This window comes from Peromyscus californicus, unplaced genomic scaffold (genome assembly GCF_007827085.1).
Source record: "Peromyscus californicus insignis strain IS unplaced genomic scaffold, ASM782708v3 Scaffold_18__1_contigs__length_77618521, whole genome shotgun sequence".
Taxonomy (NCBI): Eukaryota; Metazoa; Chordata; class Mammalia; order Rodentia; family Cricetidae; genus Peromyscus; species Peromyscus californicus.
Genome location: NW_026294480.1, coordinates 60,885,848 through 60,909,549, shown reverse-complemented (window position 1 = coordinate 60,909,549; position 23,702 = coordinate 60,885,848). Strand labels below are relative to the sequence as shown.

Sequence of the window (23,702 nt, the reverse complement as noted above, 5' to 3'; positions counted from 1 at the left end):
GCCCTCCAGAGGGAACTTTCTTTAACCAAAGACTGCCGCCTTGCTGGGGACATTGTGAAACCGCCTCCTGGGACTAAGGGAGACTCCAAAGTATTTTAGCAGAATCTACACATCTGACAAGCCTAGACCAGGTTTGGTGAGGGAATAAAGGCAGGGAGGCTGTGTTTTCACATGACCCTGGAGGAGTGTTCTCCCAGAAAGTGAAATCCTGAAAGAAAGAAACAAGAAAGTTCCGAAGGCAAACTGAAGCCTGTGACACACAGACCATTGGCAGCTGAGCTCCTTCAAGGACCAGCACGGAATCAGAAACTATCCACGGGGAAGGAGAGAGGGTGGTGGGTTTCGAAGGGACTTCCGGCTCAGAACTGAGATGCAGATGCTGCTGCTGTGCACATCTGGGGACCTGAAGAAGGTCATTTGAATCAGCACATGTCACTTGATTTAGGGCCACAATTCCAAGGTCAGGAGGCAGGGCAGCATCATAACCCGAGTCCCACACAAGGCTATAAACAATCCCAAGCTCCTAATGCCTCAGGAAAAACTCCAGCAAAAGTATAGACTGGGAAATATGGACAAGGGCCTATGGACCCACTCTTGACGGCTTTGTTTACTAGCAGGGGCAGAAGGCAAAGCTTCTGTGTGGGGGGCATGATTAACATGTCAAAATAGCTCCACATGGAGAGTCTCTTCATTAGAAAAGGGGCAGAACATCTCTCTACTCAGTCCATAATCCTTCGGCTATGTTTGCCGAGTGCGTGTTCTGACTTGATCAACAGGCTGTATGTGTTGACTCAACAGCTAAGGACAGCCTTTAGCCACACTGCAATCAGTAAGGATGAGGAGAGAGGCTCGAACAGGAGGGGTTGGGAACTCGGTCCAGAAGGAAGAAATGGAAGTTAGCTGGAAGACTGGGTTAATACTGTGTGTGGCAAACACACTCTGGAATACATCAGAGAACACTGTGGCTGGCCGAGAGCAAGAATGCCACTTTGTTAAAGGTACCCCACAGTCACGCGATTAAGCATATTGATGTGAAAGCACTCTGGGAACTGGCCGGCTCATGACATGCTGTTTCCTCCCCTTACCCTTGGCGTTAGTGTTACGGGGTGCCCCAAGAAACTCTGTTCTTTTTTGATGTTTTATTTTTGTGAGGAAGAACCTCACTATGTAGTTCTGGCTAGCTTGGAATTTACTATGTTGAATGGGCTGGCCCAAACTTACAGCAATCCTCCTGCCTCTGCTTCCTGGGTGAGAGTTAGGCACACCCCCCTGGTATTTACAATGTATTTTTTATTCCATCTGAATTAGTGTAAGGTCTGTTCATATCTATCTGGGTTACTTGTAAGTTTCTCAAGGCAAAGCTGAGTGTCTCGTCCTTATTGGCCACCCTAGAAATGGGCACAATATTCTCCATACCGTGGGACTTGAGATATTATGAAGTATGTTACATAAGACAGAAAACAGCTTGGGTGTGGGGTTATGTGCAAAGGCACAGTGTCCACCAGTGCTGACCTAGAACCCAGAAAAGCCAGGATGTGAAATCTAGCCAATTTTTGACCCCAGACACATGACTCTGTTTGATGACACTCCCAGGGGACCTTGACCACACAGAGATTCCTTTGTCCTTCTAAGGAGAAAACAAGGCCTCTGCCCTAAATATAGGCCATCCAAGTGGTTCCAGGGCCTGGCCCAATTCTGAACCAGCAATTGTCCATCCTCCCTCCTAAGCCTCTGTATAGTTTATCTCTTGTTGACAAGTGTCTGGCTAAAAAGGGTTCAGGAGTTATCAATGGGAAGGAGGAAAGGAAAAGCTTTCCCACGCAGGCATTTCCAGCTCTATTCTCCCCATTCCATTGGCCAAACACCTTAGGATGACTTTGAGAAGATGCAGAGGTGCCATCTATGACCTGTGCATCCAGAAAGCCAAGACGGATCTGCCATCTGTGTGAGACTGGACATTTCCACAGGGGTAACGTAGTTTCAAGAAATAGGCATGTCTTCCATTTTTAGAGAAAGAAGCACCATTTAACCTATCTAGAAGCTATTTGTACCCCTTTCAGTTTCCGCTCACACCGGGTTTCAGACAGATCCTTCCTTGACGTAGCCTAACTGAGGATATGAATAAAGTCACCCTTTGCTTACAACCTGGGTGAGCCTGGGGCTGCTCTTTTTGTTGCTGGCATTAGCTTGGATCTTAGAAGAGCCAGGGCAGTGTGTACACCCCCAACGATGTGGTCTTCAGAAGGTGGAATGGGGCGTGAGAACTATTTCTTCCTTATATTTTTCTGTATCAGTTAGAATTGGGGGGCAAGCCTGGGTTATTTTATCATTAGACAAACTATACATCCATTTTTAGAAAGGTTCAGGATGACAAGGCCCTTCTGTGTTCTCCAGATACGTTGCTTCAGGAAGCCCAGTCTCCATGGAATTCTCCCTGCACTCAGGGACCACCACAGCTCAGGCCCAGGTCTGCAGAGGGCCCCAGACAAACCTATACCACCCCTCCCATAAGGCGGAAGCCCTGTCTCACCATCTCATATTCGTCTTTCACAGTGTTTATTATTGATTTTAGTAGTTCTGAGCAACTTATTTTCAAACACTCAATAGTGTGAGTATACTCTCGTCTTAGTTAGGGTTTCTATTGCTGTGAAGAGACAACCATGACCACGGCAATTCTTATAAAGGAAAATATTTAATTGGGTGTTTTACAGTTCCAGAGGTTTAGTCCATTATCATCATGGCAAGACACGGCAGTGTGGAGAGAGACATGGTGCTGGAAAAGGAGCTGAGAGTGGAGAAGGAGCTACCTCTTGATCCTGAAGACAACAGGAAGTGAACTGAGACACTGGGCATGGCTTGAGCATATATGAGACCTCAAAGCCTGCATCCACAGAGACACACTTCCTCCAACAAGGCCATGCTTACTCCAACAAAGCTATACCTCTTAGTAGTGCCACTCCCTATGAGCTTATGGGGGCCAACTACTTTCAAACTACCATTCTCTCTTTATGAATCGAAGTTCTCTGTGTCTTCTCTTCATCCCTAGAGAACTGCTCTCATTAGTGGATGAATTTCCTTCTAGATCTTGCTTTATATCTTTCTAGAGCTTTCTGTTGTACAGAGCACACAGAGCTATGCCTCCTTTTGCTTTCTTTCCAAATCTCATAAAGTACCTTATTTTTGGTGCCTGCAACTGCGTATAGTTTTGACTCAGTAATATATCTTGAAGGTCTATATATTCAGTGTCTTTTTCTACTAAAGTGTTGTGCAGTGTTCTAGAGTCAATAATTCTCAGTGGCTGGATATTCAGATTGTTTCCCATATTTCACTGTTACAAGAAATGATCATCTTCAGTGTGACTTCTTGTACATTAGGTATTTCTTGAGGGTAGATATAGGGAGAAAAATTGCTGGGTCAGATAGTAAGGGGATTTTCATTTTTTAGTAGGTACTAATTATTTTTTAGTAGGTACTAACTACCAGATTGCTCTTCACAGGGGCTCTCCTAATGATTTGTGTTTCCACTAGCATTATGCTGGCACACCTGTTTCCCCATACCCTGACCAAACCCAGAAATAATACACTTTTAACTTTTGCCAATCTGACATGATACATAGTATTGTTTCAATGTTTTATTTGATTATTAATATGATTAATTATATTTTATTAATTTATTTTTATTTTCTCTTATATAAATTTCCTATTTATATTTTTTCTCATTTTCTCTATGTGTGGGAGGGTTGTGTAGATGCTTAAAACGTTTTAGATAATAATCTTTAGTCACTCAGGTATATTATAAAAATTATTCCTGATTGCTTGTTGTTTTAGCTACATCAATAATGTCTTTCATGCTATAGAAATGTTGTTTTAAGTGGAGTCAGACCTATCTATCATTCCAAGTATTAGTTTCTAGACACTCAAAAGTATCTGTGGATTCAAATTATATTTTTGTCTTTCTTGTTGCAGCTTCTTCTGCCTGCTTTATCTTGGTAATCTGATCAAAAGACATATATAAAACTTGTGAAAAGAAAAAACTAAAACCCAGACACCAACATTTTATACATATATGAGATTATCAAAAAAGAAAAACAAAGAAACATAAATGCAAGAAAACACAGCTATGTCACCAAGAAGTCCTACCTCAAGCCTGAGTGATGATTTACAAAAGCTCTGTTACTCCAGTGCCCCCTTCAGTTAACCTTTGACCTCCTCTGTACTCTCACACCCCCTAGGAGAAAGTCGGGGCAGAGGAGAGTCAGTGCATGGCTGTAATCTCGGAGGAAGGCCTCATGACCTTCTCACTCTTCTCCTTTTGGAGGGAATGTTAATGGGTCCCATCTTGTGAGGGTCTTGTGTGAGTAATCTGTTCTTATTCAAGGTGGATGTGGCATCCATGCCCAGGGGACAGTGTTCCACAACACCCAGCTAGCTGCCTGAGTTAACTTCACTCTCAAGGAGACAGTCTTTCCTATCGCCATGACTCCAGACTAAAAGATATACGATACCTATTCCCTATGAATGTGGACTTCTTCAGAAAGTCTTTGTAGATATAACCAAGCTCAGATGAATCTATACCACAGTCAAACCGTTACTGTCTTGGTTTTGTTTCCTGTTGCTGTGATAAAATGGCCTGGCAAAAATCAACTTAAGGGAGAAAGTATATTTGGCTAACAATTCCCGGCTGTAGTCTGTCACTGCAGAGATGGGACTGGAAGCAGCCAGTCACATTATACCCACAGTGAAGAGCAGAGACCAGTCCTCTCCTGGCTTGGGCTTAGGTTCCGGTAACATGGCTAAACAAACCAAGAAGGTCAGGATCGTTGAGAAATATCATAGGACCTGCTGTGGTGACTCCCTCTGGAAAATGGTGAAGAAAATTGAAATCAGCCAGCACGACAAGTACACTTGCTCCTTCTGTGGCAAGACCCAGATGAAGAGACGGGCCGTTGGCATCTGGCACTGTGGTTCCTGCATAAAAACAGCAGCTGGTGGGGCCTGGACCTCCAACATGACTTCTGCCGTCACAATGAAGTCTATCCAGACTGAAGGACCGAAAGGCCAGTAGAGGCGTGTGCTACTGTTTGAGACTTGCCTAGCCTGCGATAAATGGGTTAATTTACAAAGAGAAAGAGAGGGTAAAGAGAAGAGGAGAGGGGAGGGGAGGGGAGGGGAGGGGAGGGGAGGGGAGGGGAGGGGAAAGAATAAGTTAATGCATGCATACTAGTGCTTAGCATCCCCTACCCAGGGAATGGTGTCACCCACAGAGGGTGAGTGTTCCCACTAATCAAGATAATCCCCCACAGACCAAACTAATCTAGACACTCCCTGGTTGAGACTTGCTCCTCAGGCGATTCTGGGCTGTGTCGGGTTGACAATTCAACCATCACAGGCCGTAAGTCCAGTGTCCATATCCTGACTTTCAAATGTGGAATTTGGACACATGATATCGGAAGCAGAGACTGGAGTTGTGTCGTCCAAGCCAAGGAGCGCTAAGGATGTTTGACTCATCAGAAGCCAGAGCAGAGGAGGAAGGGCATCTCCTGGGGCTTCTGGAGAGAGGATGGCCTCTCCAGCATCCTGATTTCTGCATTCTAACTTTTAGAAATATGAGAGAATAAATTTCTGCCATCGTGTGTGATATTTTAAGCAACTCTAGGAAACTAATAACTATTGAAAGCAGGCAAGGAGGAGTTGGGGAGGTGACTTCGTGGGTTTGCTGCACAAACAGGAAGAGCTGAGTTTGGATCCCCAGGATGGAGTGGGGCAGCATCCACCTGTAGCCCCGGCACTGTCGAGGAGAGACGGGAAGATCCCAGGACCTTTATGTCCAGCCATTCCAGCCAAAGCGGTGACCTTCAAGGTCAGGCAGATACCCTGTTTCAGAAAATGATGAGGAAAAGACACCCCAATGTCAGCCCTGCCTCTATGTGTGCAGACACACACACACACACACACACACACACACACACACACACACACACAATTTTAAAAAGAAAGTAGACAGAGGAAATGTTCGGGCTCCTTACTCCCCTTCCCTAGTATATTTTATTCACAACAGTCATCATTTTAAATGTTATGTCTGATTTGTTCAGCTTTAGTCTGCATCCTTCTGTAAAACTGAAGCTCTGTGGAGACTCTCATTCATACAAACCAGGGCTTGGAATGTGACAGACAGACACTGCACAAACACTGAGTGAGGGCACAGATGGGGACCTTTTCTCTCCTTTAGCGTGACTTGAGTAGGTGTGGGGGACATTAACGTGCTCACTTGCTCACTGTCACCTTTCTCCCCCTTGGTATGATAACGACGAGGTGCCAGAAGGAAAGTGAGCAAATTCTCTGCTTCGGACTCTCCATCCCCATCAACAGAGCAGGCATTTCTTGTCTAGATCGTATGATTTGGGGTATGAATTTAGGATGGATTTGTGGTTATCAGAGAAAAAGGGATCCAATGGCGTGGGGACCCCCAGGCTAGCCATTTGAACTGCATCGCTAAACGTGTCTTGGTACTATTCTGAGCTCTTACATCTGAAGATAAAGTCGAAACCATTTTGTTTTCAAAGTGAGTTATTGAGGCCTGGGCTTCTAACTGTTCAGCTGGACATCCTGTTCTGACTCAGCCAGGCGAGGGGATGCGTTCATATTTGCCTTTGCCTCTGCGTGGTCTCCCCACCACCTCTCACTTTTCCAAGGGCATTGGGATGTCCCGAGGGAACAAAGAAAATGATTTGAGAAGGGAACACATCTGTGGTCTGACTGCGACGTTTTCCAGCAGCCGCTGCCTGACGGCATGTGCTCCTAGCAGCAGTGACTTTGCTGAGTGTACAAGGGAGTACTGAGCAGTGGTCACGGAAGACAAGAGCCCGCGAATAGTGACAAGGGAAGAGTGAGCAAGAAGGCTGTTCAAGGAGTGTCCCACTTCATAGGGACACCCCACCGCTTAGGGTCAGTCTGTATTCCAGCTGTGTGGATGCCTGAACAGAAGCCACCCACGAGAGTGGTCCAGGAGGGTGGGCCCCAGGGGCTGGTGAAGAACACTTTCCCTACTAGTGACTGTATTTCAACAATATGCTATTCTCTTTTATTTTTATCGTAACTGTCACTCTACATTATTTGAAGCAACCCCCTAAATTAGTGCATCAAAGACCTAGAAGCAGTGATGGGTCCCCTGGAAACCCTGCTTGACCTCACACTGCCCCACACTGACTCCTTAAGCGGTTTCACAGGATATAAACAAAAGGACTCACCACATGAACCACAAGTTAATAGCTTAGTGCTTGGCTGGTCACAGAAAAGCATCTTTTTTTCTCATATTTTCTTATTAACTTAGTGAAATGATTCCATTTTTCTCAGTACTGCAGAGAGGTGGATTCTAATGTCCTGTCTACTTGACAGATAAGAAAATAAGCTTTGGGGGGAGTGGAGTGGGAGGAGGGAGGAGGGGGAATCTGTGGATAGTATGTGGAGTGAGTAGAAAATTTCTTAATAAAGAAAAATGAAAGAAAAAACAAGATAAACAAACAAATAAATAAATAAAGAAAAAGAGCTTTGGAAACTTTTGCTCGGTATTAATATCCACAGAGTTATTTGGACTGCAGACCCATAGTCCTCTGGAAATGGATGAAGCCCACATCAACACCTTTCCCTGTCTTCTCCCTCCTGAGGCAGGAGGAAGCTCCTCCAAAATCAAGCCCATAAGATTTCCTTTCCCAGGAAGTTGAATGTGGGATTAACCGGCATGCAGCTGCAGCTGTTAATATGCAGGTGCTGAAGGCAAGAGGCAGCCATCTCTGGCCAGAAGCATGGGCCAATGCGGGCTAGAGACCAGTTAGGCAGTCAGTTAAAAAGATTCAGGAAGACCCTCCCCCCCCCCACCGCCTTTACACCCCGCTCTTGACAACCTTCATCCCTTTCTCAGCTGTGACCTCAGATTGGGGCACCACGCGACAACCACTTACTTTAATCTAGCTTGAGGTCGGTTGCACTTAGTGGAAATCAGAGTCCCAGAAAATGGCAGACCCTGAGATGAAGGTCAAACAGCCAATACCAGCCCTGCCCTGCCTCGGATCCCATCTATAGCGGCTCCATTCACAAACACTGTCACCAAGCCTCTCTGAGCTGGCTAGGCTCCCACAAGGGTGGTAGTGATGGGGGATGGGGAGGGGATGGAGAGAACAGCCTGCTACCGTGATGCTGTAGTGGCAGGGACACTGGGGGGGGGGGGGGGGGGGCGGGGACAGGGACACCGACAGGTGTGCTGTTCAAATCCAGCTTCTCTGTAAACACTTCACAGATGTGGGTGGAGCTGGGAAGGACACCTTCATTTCACGTAAACAGCGGCACTGCATCACCTCTCCCTAATCAAGGGCTCCTGGAGAGGTGTTTGTTGGTATTTATTAATAATTATCTACAACACATCCCTGGGAATGTCGCAGGCAGCTTGCTGGGGAGGCGCAGGTGTAAAGTGGAAACCTGAAGGGAAGAAAGGGGGTGTAAGACTTGAGAATCACTCAAGGGAAACCAGAAAAGTACGGTAGTGGGCAACTGCTTTATGCACCAGGCCCACGAGTTACTGAGATCCTGCTCTGGACTCCTCTGGGCTCCCCAGACCTTGTGATATGGGTGCAAAGAATTCCGATGAGACACACAGAGCACAGCATACTGACAGAAGATGGAGCTCATTACAGAATAAATTGGGGCACACTCACGGAGTGACGGTGGGCAAGGGCTAAGGGAACCACCCCAGGGAAAACACTCTCACAGGGTGACAGTGGGCACCACATCGGTCAGGGATGATGCAGGGGAAAATGCTCTCGCCAGGTAAGAGGGGACAATATCCAGAGAGACTGTTTTGCCAACCTGTACTTCTTAAAGTTTGGGGAAACAGACTGTTTCTTCCCCAGTGATGGTATCATGTCTCAGTGACAGAGAAGCCTTCCCCCACCCCCAGCCCCCACCCCGTTCAGATTGACTCTAAAGGGGGCGTGTTCTCGCTCTTTGCCATACCTCCTCCTTCTGTGTAGCCACAAGGTTTCAGGCTCCTGGAGTCGGGCTTAGACAGGAATCAATGAATGACCTTCTGGGCAGTTCAAGATGTCTATCTCCTCTCAGGGATTTACTGTTTAATCTATGTCTCTGGGTGTCTCTCTGTGCGCTGGAATGTGCATGCAGGGGTCTGTGGAGGTCAGAAGACGGTGTCAGATGCCCTGGAGATGGAGCTACAGGCAGTCATGAGCTGCCTGGTGCACTCTGGAAAAACAGCAAGTACCATTAAACCCTGAGCCATCCGGTCTGAAAGTCTTAATTGGAAAATTCTAGAAACAAACAGTTCTTAATTTTGAATGGTACACCTTTTGAGAAGTGTGATAGAAGCTCTCTCATTATAGTATTACATTATTACAAGTGTTCTATTTTATCATTAATATTGTTTATCTCCTTTATGCTGAATTTATAGTTTTAACTTGACCATATGTATGTATTGGAGGAAAGAGCATAGGTAGAGTTTAGTTTAGTACTATCCACGGCTTCAGGCCTGGGGGTTTGGAATGCATCTCCTTGAATGAAAGGGACTACTGTCATCCTAATTCTGTGCCACTTCTGTATCCTCCATCTTTTCCCAGGTAACTGGAGTTCCTCTACTCAATCTCCATTTCTTTTTCTTTTTTCTTTCTTCTTTTTGTTTTTGTTTTTGTTTTTCGAGACAGGGTTTCTCTGTGTAGTTTTGGTGCCTGTCCTGGATCTCAATCTGTAGACCAGGCTGGCCTCAAACTCAAAGAGATCCCCCTGGCTCTGCCTTCTGAGTGCTGGGATTAAAGGTGTAGCCACCGCCACCCGGCCCCAATCTCTATTTCTAAACCAGGTTATATGGCTTGCTTTAGCTAAGGAAGTATCCATCCCCAAAGGTGAGACCAACCGTTAGACTGTAAGAGCGTGTATGACTTCCTTCTTGCCCTCTTGCTTTTCAGCAGTCAGGATGAGAACAGCCTGGGCTAGCCCGTCACAGGAAGAAAGATGGATGAGACATCTAAATGGGGTCAACTCAGTTAAAGCCATTTGAGCAGGCGCAGCTGAGGCCAGAAGAGCTGCCCATCTGAGCCTGGCCCAAATGACCTACAGACAGGCTTGACTCTGAGCAAAGTAAACGCCTGTTGTTGTGTCTACTGGGGTTTCGTGGTTGCTTGTGATGGCAGCTATTACTGTGACAGCAGATGGCTGATGCATCTGATAAAGGATACATGTTTGGGTGGGTTCTTTTAGCTGTTTTACGAGCATTTAGGTAGTCCTCTAAGGAAATCAGATATAAAAACAATATCTCTAGAAACTTGGCCTCATCATCATTGCCCTGCTGATGCGCTTGCAATACAACATGCCTAACCCTGTCCTGTTAAAGCCCATCTACCTCTTTGGAGCCCAGTCTTCTTTAAAGCTCTTTCTCAAGGAATGCCAAGTGGCTAGGCACAGCAAAGATCCCAGGCAGGCTGAGTGCGCATCTAGAGGCTTTGCCTGTCGGAGGGCTCCAGCCCTCTGACAAGTGGAATTCTAAGTCAGAGGTTTTTCAGATCCAAATGAGCATGTTTAAAAAAAGGGAATCTGTATGTGTGAGACCTATGTAGGGTAGTAGGCTTTTAATCTTGCCAAGCGACAGGTTATCTACAAACCAACCACCAGTTTTTCCTTTATCCTCACAGGATGTGCTCCACAATGAAGTTTCATGAACTATATCATTCTCACACTGAGTAATCTTGCACCATCATCCATAGACACCAATGGAGCAATCAATGAATTGATCTATAAGTAACACTGTTCTTTTCCCCTCTTCACTGTGCATGTGGAACCTCCAGCGGGACTTTCCTTCCCTCTTTGCTAGCTGCATCTTCCTACAGGATTAACATGGAAAGGTCTATAATTGCACGAGCTCCCGGAAGAGCCCATGTACAGTATGATTTCTAGCCCATAGGAAGGCTGCTAACTCTGTGGCAGTGGGTGGGAAAGGTTGTAGCTGAAGATTTCTTGGTCCTGCCTGGCCCACAGTCAGGACAAATCTCTCTCACCCACCAGTCCCACAGCTGCTCAGACCCAAGTAAACACACAGAGGCTTATATTATTTATAAACTGTATAGCCTAATGGCTCAGGCTTCTTTCTAGCTAGATCTTACATCTTAAATTAATCCATTTCTATAAATCTATACCTTGCCACGTGGCTCGTGACTTACCAGTATCTTTACATGTTGCTTCTCATGATGGCGGCTGGCAGCGTCTCCTGACTCAGGCTTCCACTTCCCAGAATTCTCCTCTCTCTTTGTCTCGCCTATACTTCTTGCCTGGCTACTGGCCAATCAGCACTTTAGTTATTAACCAATCAGAGCAACAATAGGCAAAGGGAGATATGGAAGCTACTCCCCACCAGGGATTTGAGCTGCACTGGTCCTAGGTGCTTGAAACCTCAGACAGCCCACACATTGATTTTTCTCCCCAGTCTACATCTGTCCATTTCCCCTTTCTTCCTGTTCTTGCTAGAACTTCCTGTTCTTGCAAGTGATTGGCAGAGCAGTGCCCCCACCAAGTATGTTTGAGAAATTAATGAACCCTGCACCACCCTGGTCCTTGCCTTTCACATTTGGATTTTAAAGCACCCAAACCCATGTAAAGGCAAGGCTAAGCTAAAATTGCTTCTCCGAGCTGCAAAGCAGGTGCCTTCTATCCATTAGCTCTATACTTCTGCTAAGTTTGTAGAGCTTTGCCATAATCCCCAGATGGTTACTGCACACACAAAATAATTGAACCTCTGAAGGGATTAACTCAGCTCTAGTTCTGATTAGCAAAGGGCGGAGCAGAGCTGGAACAGCTCCTGGCTGAGATCTTGGGGACTAGATTAAGGGTCTCTCAAGCATTTGCAGGTGTTGAAACGTGAACAATCCAATCACTTAAATGTAAGGAAACTGCTAAATCCACCCCCAGCACACACACACACACACACACACACACACACACACACACACACACACACACACACACTGCAGGAATGAAGCTGAGGAAGGCTCACAAGGAGAAGCCACAGGGGTCCTTGAGACTTCTGGGTGTGTGGAAAGCCATGCAGCCCTTGGGTCCCACAGCATAAAGTAGCTGGGGGCTGATGCCAATCAGAAAAAGGCCACCTCCCCATCCCAGCACTGCCGAAGGCTGATTTAAGAACCACACTGAGGATTCAGTCATGAGGAACATCTATTTTCTTTCTTCCTTCCCTCGGCCCCATTTTCAGGTCAGAATTATCATCAGACATTTACTTTGTTTAAAAGTGGAAACAGTTTCTGGTTTTTTTCTTCTAACACGTAACCTGGAATTAAGCACTTGTAATTGGCAGTCTTCCCATCCCTACTCAGGCCCAGTTTGTCTTATTTTAAACCTCTACTTTGTTCCTCTGGAGGCCAGGAGGGATGAAACTCAGGTGACTTTTGGTGCATTGCTGAGGCAGGACACGTGTAAGTGCAGGCTTGGGCATGGAAGAGACAGAGGTCATGGGCTCAGGCTGGCACCAGTAGGACAGGGCTGTGTTGCCAGGCAAGGTCAGCAGGGGTCAGCAGAAGCAGGTGCTAAGCTGCCTGGGAGGAGATAGGGGTTGGGGGGCATGCCAGCCATCTGTGAGTATGTGCAGACCTTCCTGGAAGTGGAGCAGGGTGTGGAGAAAGGAGGGTTTCCCAGAAACGTCTTCAGGAAGAGGCCAGGGCGGTCAGTTGATAAACTGTCTAAAGATGAAAGGAAATATTGGGGCTGTCATGGGTCTTTTCAAGAAGTTGGGGGAGCGGTGTTCTTTGCCTGAGCAGAGGACGAAGAACCACGAGCACCATCAGAAGTTGAGGCTGAAGGCTGCCGTTGCTCCTGCTAGGACTCACTCTTCTGCCCCCGGAACTGCTCGTCCACCCTTGTTAGACACATCTCTCATTGAGCTGAAGGGATTGCAGTTGTCCAGGTCATTTTCAGGCTTGAGGTGCCCTGGCCTGAAGTTACATGACGGTGGGTTGAGAGCAGAACTCACAGAGTCCCTGGAACGGCTACAAACAGAGGGCTGGGATGCACTGGGTGGGGATTAAGTCTGTGCCACTTGAAAATACACTGTTACAAGGGACAGACTAGGGGATTCAATTCATATGCCAGAAGCCAGACTTCACGGACCTGGAGGCTTGTCTTCTTTCTGCAAAGAAAAAGCACCAGGGGGGTGTTACTTGGTGATTGTGGTATTGGAACTGTTGTGGGGTATTTGTACACGGTGTGAAGATATATTGCTGTGATTGGTTTAGTAAAAAGCTGAGTGGCCCACAGCCAGTCAAGAGGTACAGGTGGGGCTTCCGGGCAGGGAGAGAGGAAGTAGGAGATGAATCTAGGTGTGTGACAGAGACACGGAAGGAGTCGGACACACAAAATGGGATAGAGGTAAAAGACACACGATAGAGCATAGATTAATATAAATACGGGTTAATTTAAGTTATATGAGCTAGTTAAAAACAAGCTTAAGCTAAGGCCAAGCTTTCATAATTAATAAGAAGTGTCCATGTGGTTATTTGGGAGCTGGCGGGTGGTACAGAGAAAGACTCGCTATAGCACACATGGCTGATGTTGTCATGGACCTTCAACTTTCCCACTCTTCAAGGGGCCCTCTGTGCCCTCAGGGCTGTCAGAAGGGGGATGGGAGGGCCCGGTGAGGAGGGAAGAAGGAAGGCTGAAGTGTGTACTCAGGAGATGACACCTAAGAAATTAAGGCTGTGATCCGGTCAGCCAGCTCGGTGTGCCTGACCTCAGCAGGTGTAGAGCATACCATGCTGGAAGGCAGACTTGGTCCCCACCTGAAATCACACTTAGCAAAAGCACAGACAACTGGAGGCGATGATAACATGGGGCAGCAAATGGGGACGTACTCTGCCAACCATGTGGGGAGCGCCTCCCTCTCCCTCAACTGTGTGAGCAGTGATGGGCAGGATTTGAAAACTCTTCGTCAATGTGGTGTAAATAAATGATAGGAGGAATCAATGTCAGCATGGAGGTGACTGTTACCCCATGCGGTAGAATATTATTTAAGGCGTGTTACTTTTGTTTATGTTGCATTTGTTTAACTCTGTGAAGCTGTGTTACTGTGCCTGTCTAAAACACCTGATGGTCTAATAAAGAACTGAACAGTCAATAGCAAGGCAGGAGAAAGGATAGGCAGGGTTGGCAGGCAGAGAGAATGTATAGAGGGAGAAATGTGGGAGGAGAAAAGAAGAGATGGAGGAGTGAGGAGATGGAGAAGGAGCCAGAGAAGGGGAGGACATCAGGGGCTAGCCACCCAGCTACACAACCAGCAAGCCACGGAGTAAGAGTAAGATATACAGAAGTAAGAGAACGGGAAAAGCCCAGAGGCAAAAGGTAGAAGGGGAAAGTATAAGATAAGGAAAGCTGGCTAGAAACTAAGCCAAGCTAAGGCTGGGCATTCATAAGTAATAATAAGCTTCCGTTTGTGATTTATTTGGGAGCTGGGTGGCGGGCCCCCAAAAAGACTGAAAAACAACAACAACCCCACACCTGGGTCAGGAGCCGAATGACAGGTGCAGCATGGATCTGTACGCCAGAGCACATGGGTGGGCAGGAGCTGGGGTGTGTGAGGAAAGAGGCTGAAGGAGTGTGTGCATGGTCTGCAACACTTGGGAAGAAAGCTGGTCCTGCCGCTGCACGTGAATCACTGTGGACCATTAGCCTCTGAGGGCAAAAGCGATGCTTTCTGTCATCTCTCGGTACGTAGGGTAACGGGAGCACCCATATCCACAGTCTCTCGTTATTTTAGTAAAAGGACCCAGTTTCGGCTGCGCACTGGTAGACGCTGTGTCCTAACCTCCTTGGCAGCTGGGGGCAGCCACGTGGTTCAGCTCTGCCAGCCGTGTGAGAAAGTGATACGCACAATTTCTACCCACATCCTGGCTGGGGCAGCTGCTCACCTTCACCAGTCCCCTTTCCTCCTTCCTGTGGCGGAGGACAGAGGAAACACAGACCACAGGTACAGTGAGGCTGAGCCAGCTCCCATCAGGAACGCCAGCCAAGAACAGAGCGACAGGGAAAAAGGAACCTGGGTCCCTACATGTCCCTAAAGGAGTCATCTTCCACCCTGGACAGCTCTCCCTGCAGACACAATTGCCATGTTTGGACCAGTGTTTGGGGGTCTCTTTGTGACAGCTCCTTAACTTATACCCTCTTTTATACTAGCCCTCGATACAGTCACCCAATATTATTCCACAGAGGAAAGGTCCGTAAATGGCTTGGGAAATAAGTGAAGACTTCTCAAAGGAGAGAGGCGGAAGGCAGTGATTCAGCTCTATCTAGGGAAGTGGTCATTGTCAAACTCAACGGCAGGAAGAGAAGTGGGAAAAGGTGACTTCAGACCTGGTGGAAGCCTGCTGGGGTGGGGTGGCTATAGGTGGTTAAATGGGGACCCCACGGGGCTGTCTATTAGTTCTTATTTGGCTTTATTGTCAGTCCTAATTTGGACGCAGGGGAAAATTCAGCCAAGTTGCTAGTTATTAGTCAGCTGTTAGTCAGGTCTTGGCCATATGAAACTGTTAATGTTGAGTCTCCTGGGTTGTCACCAAGGATTGCAATCTGGCTCTTTGCAAGGTTACCTCTACAGAGCCCGCTACATTCCTAGACTCCCGTTGTAGGTAAGAGGGTGGTGTCCTGGGCAGGTCACTGCAGGCCACGGGTCAGAGGTCTTTTTAGGTGTGTGATTTTGCCCAGTTGTGGAAATCCGTGGCTAATGAGCACAGCCCGATCACGGGGGAACACAGCAGTGATGGGGGGCGGGGAAGGCGTGTCTAAAGGCAATCTTACCAGCACAGAGCGGTGGGAGAAAATGGGGTCCATGCATCCTGATGGAGACAGAGAATGCACAGGGGCAGAATAGAGGCCACCAGAGCCAAGGAGCAGGAGTGCTGTGACCTAGGCTGACAGGCGGCAGGACTTCAGTGATGCTCACTGCCAAAGACCAGGACTTGATCTCATCTTTGCCTGAAAGAAAGTGAATAGCCAGCTCAGTGCTCTCCACCCCACAGGGCATAAGTGAGGAGACAGTGTTCCCAGCCACCTTCCCCAGAAGCCCAGCAAGCCACAAAGAACGCCTTGTGTTTGACAGGGCAGCAGTCAACAAAAGGCTTACTTTCTTAGTGTGAAGTCACTTCTGCGTAGTACTAAATACAGAGGAGGCTGCTGATTGTCCACAGATGTCTGAGCAGTACCCAGCTGGCAGGCCCTAGCTCCCTTTTAAATCTGGTTGCCATTCCAGTGGCGTGTGGGACCAGGGACCCGTCATGAAATGGAGGGTATGGAGCTGAGAGCTGGCACTGGCCTGCCTTCCTGATTGGGTAACACCTCTCCTGGTCGTTAGTGGCAGACGCTCCAGCTCCTGGGCCTTAGTTTCCAAGAACGTTGACTGTCCATCTCAGCTGGAGACAAGCTTTGTTCTCTTGGTACTTCCTCACCTCTAGCCCAGCAGGACCTTCATTCCAAGGCTCTCCTCAGGCCCCAAGATGTATTGCATCTCTCTGTCCCACCAGCTCCCAAATAATGATGCAGAGATTTCTTAATTATGAAAGCTTGGCCTTTAGCTTAGGCTTGACTCAGCTAGCTCTTATAACTAGATTAATCCATATTTTTAATGTATGTTCTGCCACATGGAGTTCTCTCTTCCAACTTGCACCTCCTGTCTCCTCTCCATGTCTGGCTGGCGACTCCTCCTTTCTTCTTCCCAGAGTCCTCTCTGTCTCTAGAAGTCCCGCCTATACCTCCTTCCTAGCTATTGGCCATTCAGCTTTTTATTAAAGTAATCACAGCAATATATCTTGACACAGTGTACAAATATCCCACAACACCAAGAACGTCGGGCAATCTCAACAGAATCTGAGCTTTTCGTATCCAGGGCAGGCCCAGGAAAGGAGCTGACAGCAAGTTCTTGAATTTCCCAAATGTAACGCTTCCAAAAGGGAACACATGGTTCTTTCCCCGAATCCTGCCCTCTCCCCTCAGCCGCTCCCTGCATGCATCACCACTCGCTCAAGTAGATCAGGACCTCAACCATTCTTGATTCTTTGTTCCTTCACTTTATTTTAAAAGTCCTGTTGGATCTCCTATCCATATTTAAAAAATAAAAATGGAAGAGAGTTACTGGTTCAATCCACACCATCACCATTTCTTGCAACAAGCTCTAGTTTACATCACCCACACATTCCCTCCTCTATGATACCATTTTTCTCTGAGACAAGGTCTCACTCTGCGATCTTGGCTGGACTGGACCTCACAGCGTCCATCTGCCCCTGCCTTCTAAGTGCTAAGAGTAAAAGCTTGCATCACCACACATGCCTGCGAACAAGCTTCTTAGTTTTCTATTCAGCATGCGGTGTCAATGTCTCACCCCCTCCATCACAGAGGCCATCTCCCCCTGCCCCATCCACTGCCCTACCCTCTCCATCACAGAGACCATCTCCCCCTGCCCCATCCACTGCCCTACCCCCTCTATCACAGAGGCCATCTCCCTCTGCCCCATCCACTGCCCTAACCCCTCCATCACAGAGGCCATCTCCCTCTGCCCCATCCACTGCCCCCCCTCCATCATAATGCCCATCTCCCTCTACCCCACTCATGATGGTTTTCTCAAGTCAGCCCCTTTCCCTCTCTCAGGGTCTTTCTTGGTCTGAAATATTCCTACCTTTGCTGAAACTGGTTTTTAATCCTTTAATGTTTCATCTTAAATATTCTTTCCTCAGAAATATCCCTGATGACTATTCAAATGTCACCCCCTTGTCTCTTCCTCTTCGGAGTGTTCCTTCTACCCATTACAGGCTTCATAGTTGTTTAATTATTTTGATTATTATTCATAAGCAACTGTAAGAACTTACTCAATGTTATATTTTTAGTGCTTGGCACAGAGTAAATTCTAGAAATAGTTATTAAGTTGATAACTATGTGGATGGATAGCACTTGGGGGATGTCATCATTGGACCAGATGCTTCAAAGGTTACTTAGGTCAATTGAGCTAGACCTTAGTCCACAAACTCAGAAAAACGTCAGTTCATTGGGTCAATTTGATATTCATGGAATGCCCACAACATGGCCACACATCTGGCCTTTGCTCACCGAGGCATACATACATGAGACAGGCATGGAGCCTGCAGAAAAGAGTGGTGGTAGGAAGTGAATTATGCAAACTCAATTGAGGACAGGGTAATATTGAGACAGGAGAGGTGACAGAACTGTTGGGCCCATCAAAGGAACAGCAGGATGTAGTCAGGACATTTGGGAGCAGGCTGCCCACCTGAGCATGGTGGGGTGCCATTTCTCCCCTCTTCTGGGTTCGAAACTGGAGAGTAGCTACGAGCTCTTCAGTGCCTGCTGTTAACCTGACGTCATTCCAGGCTTTGCATAGGAGCCACCTGCCATGGGCAAACCATCCAGGTCAGTGCTATACCACTAATCCAGTGTTGGAGGACTGACTCCCTGTGATGGCCTGGGAGGGAGAATTAAGTGTGTGGGTGCTATTGCCTACGCCTGGGAGAAAGGACAGCAGCATCAGCTGACGGAGGAGTTAAGAAGGGAAACACTGAGACAGTGACTTCAGCTGGTACCACAGGAGCTGCGAGCCGGCATCGGAGCTGTTCTAAATCGAGGTTAGAATTTGCAGGTTAAGGTGCGGCCCACCATAGCAAGGCCACTATGTTGGTGGGACCTTGAGGCAGCTGATCACATTGCATCCACAGTCAGGAGGCAGAGAGAGATGAACGCTAATGCCTCACTTGCTTCCTCTTTTTTTATTTGGTCTGGCAGTTAAAAAGTCAGTTTCCCCAGCTCAATTAACCTAGTCTAGAAAATCCATCATAGACAGGCTCGGAGATGTGTCTCCAAGGTGACCTGAGATCCTGTCATGTGGCCCATCAATATAAACCACCATAATGATGTCCTTAGTCTAGGCCTCTCTTGTGTTCTTCAGAATACTAGTTGTGTTTAGCATCTTCACTTAATAGTTCCCCAGATAGACCCCCAGTTCCCTGTCCCTCCTTCAACCAGTTCCCGGGACAGCCTTAACTGGTACCCCTCCTCTCAGTTACTCAAGCCAACGCCCCTGGAGTCATTCTTCATTATTCATTCTCTCTAATCTGTTTCCTCCATGAGGATATTCTTTAAGGTCTCATAGCAGCCACCCTGTCACTGAAGCCACGGCAGATGGCTGATTACCCTTCAGGGCTGCCATCAACTACTCCTACCACTGTCTGGCCACTGTTCCCTCTAAAGGTGGCCTCCTGGTCCTGACTGCTCCACCTATCTATCCTCTGTCCTTGGAGTCTTCCATCGAGTCCTTCTGCATATCTGTACATTTCACTGCTTCACCTCCTTCTGGTCTTTGCTCACCGAGGCATCCCTGAACATACCAATCATTCTATCCCTAATGCCCACCACCTACAAATACACTGTATTCAAATAACTTTTCATTTATGGTTGAGCTCCTCCCCAGCCCCACATGAAAGGGCATAAACTTCACAAAAGCGAAGGCTTTTTTTTTTTTTTTTCAATGTGTTCACTGCTGTTCCTCAGATTCTAGAACAGTGCCTGGCATTCTGCGGCACCTGGAAATACTTGCATTAGCAAGGTAGTCAAAAGCATGTTCAGAAGTAGCCTCTGACTTATCCCCAAACTGGGTCCTTGTCACAACCCCGCAGTCCTCCTTACTTATGGAATCAACCCCTTCAAGGTAGATGTAAAGGCAGTGAGAGGTCACAGGCAAATGCCGCCTCTGCACGAGGTCTCATGACATGGCTGGCTGGGCCTGTTAGACAAGCCTCTGACTGGGCTCTGCTGCTGGGCCAAGATCGCTTCATAGGGTGCAGGACGGCTGGCCTCCAGCCACACAGTGACTGGAAAGCAATGGTGTCAGGGCTGCTGAGTCAGGCGTGACTTTCTGTGATTGTGAGACTTCTTGCAGTTGTTAGATTCATTGCTGAGGCAGAGAAACTTGAGCCCCACACTTACATAACAGCCATCCTTCCAACAAACAGGGCCTGCTTCTCTGCTTTGGCTACTCAGTTTGAAGGAATTTTGGGATAAAAGAGCTTGAGCACATTTAATTGAATGAGAATAAAATCTATGTGGACCCTCTATTATTTTTAAGGTTCTTTTTGTGGCTGGGTTTTGTTGCTGTTGTTATTGTTATTGTTGTTGTTTTAACCCAGAGTCAGAGTCATGTAGAGCAAGAGAAAGGACTCCGGTCTTGGAATTACAAACCCCAAACCATGCTACCCTTGACTTCTCACTAGGTAGTATTACAGCGGTGAGGTAGTTATTCATTCTGTCTACATTTCATTCCCAGCTACATAGTGAGGGATGTTAGGACCAGCTACTGCAGGTGAGCTGATGGGCTCCAGATTAAATTTCAGCCTCATACTGTTTGTTTGGGCCTCCATGGATTTTGAAAATAGAATCCTAAAAACTATAGATGGGACTTGAGGTCTCCATTTTTCTACAGTCTGCATCAATCTGTGTTGTGTTCTGGCCAGACTCAGGCCTCTGTAGCCCCCGCCTGGTCTCTACAGCTGCCCAGTTTCCTTTCCAGGGATAACAGTTGTGAATCTTCACTGTCAACTTGTCAGTTTAAAATCATCTAGGAGATGAGGTCAAGGGTCACCTGGTTTGGGGTTTGTGCCAACACTGGGGTCCCTTTCTTTTGCCCTATGCTACCTCTGGTCCAGATGAAAACAGCAGCCAACCCTGGGTGTGAGTCTGAGGATTAGCTAAGGGCAGGTCTACCCTGAATGTGGATGGCTCCACCCCGTGGATCGGGCCTCAGATGGGATGAAGGAGGAAAAAGTAAGGAGTTCCGCAGCCATGTTCCAACTGTGTTCTGACTGCACCTGCAGTACAGCTAGCCACCTCACCATCCTGCTGCCGTGGCTCCCCCCATGACGGACTGCACCCCTTGAAACCGAGCCAAAATACATTCCAACCCTCTCTCAAGTTGTTCCTATCAGCTGTTTGATCTCAGTGTGATGAGAAAAATAACTAACACCACAATCCAATGATTCTGAGGAAGGCAGTTCTTCCAGTCACGGTGCCCGGTGGGTGACCACAGGGGAGTTAAGAAACTGCTTTCCAACCTAGAATGAAGGTCCAGTAGCGATTACGTAACTGATACACGTCGAGTTAGTTCTATGTTCAGTTCTATTAACTTGGATGCATTTTCTTTAAAGATTGAACTTTCCTGTGGCAAGGTCTCTGAATTCAGAAAACTCTTTTCCCACAATGTAAAGGACTTGAGCCAACTTGGTGCTGGGTGGAGGGTCCCAGCCAATGCAAATAAGCCCCTCCCCTACCACATGATACAATACAAATATCAAATCCTGAAAATGAGCGGTGTGGATGGGTATAATTCCCTCTTGGATGTCAGAAATAAAAACACTCTCCAGGTCTGGGGAGATAGCTCACTAGCAGAGGCCTCACTGCACTGTGTGGGGACCTGAATGAATCCAGCCCCCACACAGCAAGCTGGGTACACTGCGCATGTCTGCGGCCCCGCAACACTGTGGGGAGCAGAGGCAGAAGGATCGCTGGAGCCTAGCTCCAGTGGGTGACCCTGTCTCACAGGAATGAAGTAAGAGTGACAATTCGGGGCACCTAGTCTCCTCTGGCCCCTGCTCACACAGAGACGTGTGCACCCACACTTATGTGCACACACACCACATACACAGATATCATACGCACAGATATGCATACACAAAAATAAAAATTTAAAAATAGCACCATCCATATGAGCTGGTGTGTAATTAGCTCAAGAGGATTTTACAGGCGTGGACCCTGGGGGTGGCAGGCGTGGCCTAAGGCCTTTTGCTGGCTGCTGGATTCTAGGGGAAGCCCTCTGAGAGAGGTTCAGAGCTCCTCAAAGAGGAACCCTCTGATCAAGTGATTAAAACAACACAAACTGAAATCTAAGCCATTAAATGAAACAAAAAAGAACAACACAATAAAAAGACTGTATACTTAAAACAACAACAACTTTGCTTCATCCAAACATCTCCCTCTGATACAAACGTTCAAGCCCCCAAACATCTCTGAATGTAAATGATACACCTGCCTTTTCTGTCTGGTATGAGGGTGTAGGACAGGGCTGAGTAGAGCGGGTGCCTATCAAGCAGATGCAGGGTTGGAGGTTTGACCCCGGCGTGGAAAAGAAATTGTGGAGATGCACTTTCCCATCTTGCAAGATGGCGGGGCGAAAAAAAACCAAGAAGCCTAACACAAAAGGGAAGAAATCTGCAGCCGAGAAGGCTGGCGGTGGTGCCCCTGCCGCTGGTGCAGCCAAAAAGGGGGACCCGAAGGTTAAAAAGCCCACGAAGGAGAAGCCCCGTTGCAGCCGAAACTCTGTCCTGGTTAGAGGAATTGGCGGGTCCTCCCGATCTGCTATGTATTCCAGAAAGGCCTTGGACAAAAGAAAACTCTCAGCTGCAAAAACCAAGGCTGAAAAAAAAAGAAGAAAAAGGAGAAGGCCCTTGCTGCTGTCACAAAACCGGTCAGCGCTGACAAGAATGGTGGTATAGGGTGGTTAAGCTTCGAAAAATGCCGAGGTATTATCCTACCGAAGTGGTGCTGTAGCTAGAGTTTCCCTGCCTGGCCCACAATCAGGACAAATCTCTCTCACCCGCCAGTCCCACAGCCGCTCAGACCCAAGTAAACACACAGAGACTTATATTACTTATAAACTGTATGGGCGTGGCAGGCTTCTTGTTATCTAGTTCTCCTATCTTAAATTAACCCATTTCTATTCATCTATACTTTGCCACATGGCTCGTGGCTTACTGGAACTTTACATCTTGCTTGTCATGGCGGCATCTCTCTGCCTCAGCCTTCCACTTGCCAGAATTCTCCTCCCTCCTTGTCCTGCCTATACTCCCTCCTGCCTGGCTGCTGGCTAATCAGTGTTTTATTTATTAACCAATCAGAGCAACACATTTAGCATACAGAGCATCCCACAGCAATGTGCTTCAGAAATGGCTCGGCTATGGCAAAAAGCCCTCCAGTCAACACGGGGAAGGCTGTAGCTGTGTGTCAGCGTCACTCCTGGGACTTTCCTGATCATCCTCACCCACCGGGCGCCACAGGGGCAAGAGAATGGTTTTCCTGAAGTAGCTGGGCAGCGGCGGCTTGCTGCTTGTGACTGGACCTCTTGCCCTCAGAGTTTGTCATCGCCACCTCTACAAAAGTTGAGATCAGCAAGGTTAAAATCCCCAAACACCTGACTGACACTCACTTCAGGAAGAAGCAGCTCCACCAGCCCAGGCACCAGGAGGGGGAGATCTTCCACATAGAGAAGAAGACATACAAGATTCCAGAGCAGCGCAAGGCTGGTCAGAAAACTGTGGACTTGCAGATTTTGCCAAAGATCGAAGCTGTTCCTCAGCTCTAGGGCTACCTGTGATCTCCGTTCTCTCTGACGAATGGGGTGTATCCTCACAGACTGGTGTTCTAAATTGCTGACAACCTAATTAGACAGCTTCATATGTTTAAAAAAAATTTAAAAATTAAAAAAGAAATTGCATAGATCCCTGGTATATAATGTGATGTTCTGAACTATGTGACCATTTTGGAATGCTGACTCAAACTAAAATACACGTCCCCTCCCATACTTATCATTGTGAGATGATATGCAAA

The 23,702-nt window shown here is 47.4% G+C and overlaps 1 protein-coding gene and 1 pseudogene across 2 annotated transcripts in view; both read left to right on the top strand.

The window, feature by feature from the left end:
• Window positions 1-23,702, top strand: part of Mtx3 (metaxin 3) — a 104,118-nt gene that overhangs the window by 42,712 nt on the left and 37,704 nt on the right. The window contains exon 10 of one of the 2 annotated variants that reach the window (XR_008219599.1): window positions 3,966-4,898. The exons of the other annotated variant lie outside the window; for it this stretch is intronic. The gene's annotated coding sequence lies outside the window, so the exon portion shown is untranslated. Of the gene's footprint in view, window positions 1-3,965; window positions 4,899-23,702 lie in introns of those variants that run through there. 2 annotated transcript variants of the gene reach the window in all.
• On the top strand, window positions 20,370-23,520 carry LOC128113705 (60S ribosomal protein L6-like; annotated as a pseudogene).